At 69.2% G+C, this 4,986-nt stretch overlaps 1 protein-coding gene across 1 annotated transcript in view; it reads right to left on the bottom strand.

Moving 5' to 3' along the window:
• Positions 1 to 4,986, bottom strand: part of LOC112961684 (inosine-5'-monophosphate dehydrogenase 1-like) — a 25,605-nt gene that overhangs the window by 2,119 nt on the left and 18,500 nt on the right. The window lies entirely within an intron of this gene.

Genomic DNA, 4,986 nt, shown 5'->3' with positions numbered 1-4,986 from the left:
GCGTCGGGGGGGCGTCGGGCGGCGGCGGCGGCCCCCCCCGGCTCCGCACCTTGATCTTGACGTTGAGGCCGAGGTTGAGGGCGAGCGCGGCTGGGGCGGCGCTGCGGGTGGGCGCCGTCGGGGCGGCGAGGGTGGCCGGGACCGGGGCCGGGGTCAGGGACAGGGACAGGGACAGCAGCAGCCACACGGGTCCCCCCCACGCCATGGGCAGCCCCGGGGCGGCGGCGCGGCAGCGGCAGTGGGGCTGTGGAGAGGGGCAGGGGCACCGGTCAGTGCCGGGACTGCCAGCCCCACGGCGCCCAGACAGACAGCCCCACGGCACCAATCCAGCCCCGGGGTCCAGCCAGCTCCACACAGCCCTTGGGTCCCCAGCTCTGCACGCACAACACCAGCCCGACCCTCTGCCCTGTGCAGGAAGCCTGGGACACACATGCCGCCCATCCCCGGGGCCTCGGGCACCCCGGGAGCACCGGTCCTGCCTCCCATCCCCGGGACCTCAGGCACCCTGGGAGCACCAGCCCCAACGCCCATCCCCGTGGCCTCGGGCTCCCCGCGCCCCCGCGCTGCCGCCACRCCACGTCGCAGCCCTCCTGCGGGTGACAGCGCCTGTCTCGCGGTGTCACGTCTGGGCACATCAGGGCGCCCGGCGCTGCCTCCCGGGCGGCCGCCGACGGATGCGATGTGACGGGGGCTAACGGGGCACGAGGGACCTGTCGCCGCCGGCGCCCGCGGTGGTGGCAGCAGGGCCGGAGGGGGGGGGGTGTCCCTGCCGCCTCCCCGGGCCGGGGGGGGCCCCCCTCCCACCCTGGATGGGGCACCCAGGGTGACCCATGGGCCACACCGAGCAGCACGGCCGTGCAACACGCCCCGGGGGTGCACGTGGCTCGGGGGGTGCTCACACGTCCGTGTCCCACACCTTGTCCCCTGCACCGTCTCCCGCACCGTGTCCCCTGCACCATGTCCCCTGCACCATTTCCCCTGCACGATGTCCCGCACCGTGTCCCCTGCACTGTGTCACACACCATGTCCCACAGCATGTCCCCTGCACCGTGTCCTGCACTGTGTCCCCTGCACCATGTCCCGCATCCCACGCCCCGCACCACATCCCCTGCACTGTGTCCCCTGCACGCTCACACTCACAGCCTGGACCACGCACACCCCTCAGGCCCTTGCACCCCCCTGCGCACACACAGCTCTGCTGCCCCCTGCCCCCCTGCGCCCCCCGGCCCCGCTGCCCCGGGGCAGCACGAGGGGCCCGGCCCGGCCCCCACTCACCGGCCTCCGCAGCGGCTTCGGCTCTGGCTCTGGCTCCGGCACTGGAACTGGCGGCAGCTCCAGCAGCAGCAGCAACTGGCGGGGTGGGGGGGAGGCCCCCCTTCCTCCTCCTCCTCCTCCTCCCCCTTCTTCTCCTGCTCCCACTACGGGCAGTGCAGGGAGCACTGCGGGCACAGGGAGCTGCCAGCCGTGCCCCCGCACTGCATGCACTGCACATGCACTGCACACAACAGCCACACTGCATGTATTGCTCGCACACTGCACACTCACACTGCACACTCACACTGCACTCAACACCCACACTGCACACGTTGCTTGCACACTAAACACACTGCACACAACACCCACACTGCCTACACCGCATCCACACTGCACACCCTGCACGCACTGCTGGCACATGCTGCACAGTACACAGTGCACAGTGCACGCACGTTGCACACACACACACACACCTCCCGCACACGCGGCACACTCACACTGCACGCGCACTGCACAGCCGCGCCACCCCAACACCCCCACGTGCCGGTGTACAGCCAGACACGGAGCCCATGGGTGCAGGCACGCACACACGCACCAGGGGCAGTGCACACCCGCAGGGGGGCGGCGCTTCCGCATGCACACCCGCACACACACCTGGGCATTGCTGCGATGGCCCTGTGCCTCGTCGTGGAACGGATCACACCCGCCTGTGTACACACGTGTGGCACACACACACACCTACACGTGCACAGACATGCACACGTGTGCCCCGCCATGCATGCACACACCCCCCCATGCAGGGACACACGCCCCGTGCACACACACGTGCACATGCTTATCCACTGCCCCATGCCAGCACACGCACACGGCTGGGTACACACACACACACACCCTGCACACCCATGCAGACGCACGTGTGCACCATGCACACCCCTCCCTGCAGACACATACACAGCCCCATGCAGACAAATGCACACCCACTGCGCACGCACGCACACACCGTGCAGGCACACGCACACTGCCCTGCGCACGCATGCACGTGTGTGACACCCCCCGCGCACACATGCACACCCACTGCACATGCATGCACACACCGTGCAGGCGCACACATGCATATGTGTGACACTCTCCTGTGCACACGCACACACCGTGCAGGCACACGCACACTGCCCTGCACACACATGCACGTGTGACACCCACGGCGCACACATGCACACCTGCTGCACATGCACACACACACCGTGCAGGCACACGCACACTCATGCACACCTCCCCATGCAGACGCATGCACATGTGTGACACCCCCCCATGCACACACGCACACATGTGACACCCCCCCTGCACATGCCCGTGCACCCCGAAGCCCCCGGGAGGGCCAGGCTAGGCCTGTGACCATGGGGGACGCGTCGCGGTCCCCACGGCGGTGGTGGGGACACCCAGCTGTGCTGCCAGCCCTGCACGGTGCTTGTTAAATGTGTGTGCACACGTGTGTGTGCAAGGCAGCTGGCCGGGACGCAGCCTGTGTGGGGCGGGGGGCAGCCCCCCGCGCATGAGCCCCCGCGTGCTGCCCGGGGCACGCTGTGCACACGTGGGGGGGGGGGCTGCGCCGCACGGACGCTGCACACCCGGTGCACGTGCTGCACGCTCAGACACACGCACGCAGCCCCCCGGGGCGCAGGGGCGGCCCCCCCTGCCACCACACGCTTCACGCGCGCACACCCCGGGGCACCCCCTCCCACTGCACACGCGGCCTACAGCCCTCGCGCACGCACCCCTCCCGGTGCACGCGCCCCGCTGCACACATTGCCCCGCACCTCTCACACGCGCCCCCCCTGCACCCCCCCCCCCACTGCACCCCCCCATTGCACAGCCCCTATTGCACAGCTCCCCGGTGCACGCGCCTACACTGCACATCTACCCGCTGCACACCCCCGTTGCACACCCCATTGCACACACCCCCCCACTGCACACACACCGACACCCTGCTCCTTCACACCCCACACAGGCTGTGTCAATGTCACCCCTCTCACACACACACACGCACACACACACACACACACACGCACACACTAAGACTCCCGCACCAGTGTTTGGGGGCGCTGAGCTGGGGTTGCCCGAGGCGGAGAAGGGGACCCTGGGGGCGCCGGGGGCTGCAGTGGGGACCATGGGGGGCAGAGGGGACCCCTGAGGGGGTGGCAGCGACCTCCCCCCACCCCTGTGGGGCAGGACAGGACCCCCCCCTCCCCAAGGGGCACAGCCCCACGGCACCCTGGGGTGCTGCACCCGCTGGCACCCAGCAGGACTCTGGGGCCCCTTCCTCGGGGGTGTGGGGGGGTGGGAGGCGCCTGCCCCCTGGCCCCCCCGTGGCCCCGCAGGGAGGACGCGCCCCCCCCCTCTCGGGGACCGGCCGCGCTGGGCCACGGCCCCCCCTGCACAGCGGAAGCCCTGGGACCCCCGGTGAGGCTGCGCTCCCCCGGGGGGGGGGTCACGGACCGACAGACACGCGGCCCCCGTGGCCGGGTACGAGCAGCACGTGCAGCACGCACCGGGGGGGGGGGTCGGGGGGGGCCCGGGAGCTGCTCTGCCCCCCCCATGCGCGGTGCCCCCCGGCTCTGCCCCTGCGCCCAGAGCCCAGCGGGCTGCTGCAGGGGGGCAGGGGCAAGGCCTGCTACAGTGCGCAGAGCTGTGTCATGGTGTGCAGAGCCCTGGCACGGTGTGCAGAGCTGTGTCATGGTGTGCAAAGTCGTGCTACAGTGCACAGAGCTGTGCCACAGTGTGCAGAGCTGTGCCACGGTGTGCAGAGCCCTGGCATGGTGCACAGAGCTGTGCCACGGTGTGCAGAGCTGTGCCATGGTGTGCAGAGCCCTGGCACGGTGTGCAGAGCTGTGTCATGGTGTGCAAAGTCGTGCTACAGTGCACAGAGCTGTGCCACGGTGTGCAAAGCTGTGCCATGGTGTGCAGAGCCCTGGCATGGTGCACAGAGCTGTGCCACGGTGTGCAGAGCTGTGCCACGGTGTGCAAAGTCATGCTACAGTGCACAGAGCCGTGCCACGGTGTGCAGCGTCATGCCACGGTGTGCAAAGTCGTGTCTCGGTGCACAGCATCGTGCCATGGTGTGCAAAGTTGTGCCACAATGCACAGAGCCTTGCCACGGTGTGCAGCGTTGCGCCATGGTGTGCAGTCGTGCCACAGGGCACAGAGCTGTGCCGTGGTGCAAGGCGTCGTGCCACAGTGTGCAGCGTTGTGCCATGGCGTGCGAAGTCATGCCATGGTGTGCAAAGTCGTGCCAACGGTGCAGAGAGCCGTGCCACTGTGCGCAGCATCATGCCATGGTGCACAGCATCGCACCATGGTGTGCAAAGTCATGTCATGGTGCACAGAGCCGTGCCATGGTGTGCAAAGTCGTGCCACGGTGCACAGAGCGGTGCCACGGTGTGCAGCGTTGTGCCATGGTGTGCAAAGTCATGCCATGGTGCACAGAGCTGTGTCACGGTGTGCGGTGTCGCACCATGGTGTGCAAAGTCGTGCCATGGTGCACAGAGCCCTGCCGCGGCTGGCCGCTCGGGGAGGGTCTCCGCCAGGCCCGACTCCGCGCGGGGGCCAGCCGTACCCGGGGGGGGGGCTGTGCCGGCAGGACGCACGCGGGGGGCACGGCCAGATGCTCCATTACTTTATTAATAACTCAATACACGGCGCGGTGCCGGCCCCCGGCGTGCCACGTCCGAGCCTTCC

Source organism: Apteryx rowi, unplaced genomic scaffold (assembly GCF_003343035.1).
Source record: "Apteryx rowi isolate R43461 unplaced genomic scaffold, aptRow1 scaffold_1362, whole genome shotgun sequence".
NCBI lineage: Eukaryota > Metazoa > Chordata > Aves > Apterygiformes > Apterygidae > Apteryx > Apteryx rowi.
Note: the sequence above shows the minus strand (reverse complement) of the source record. Positions and strands in the feature narration are given on the sequence as shown.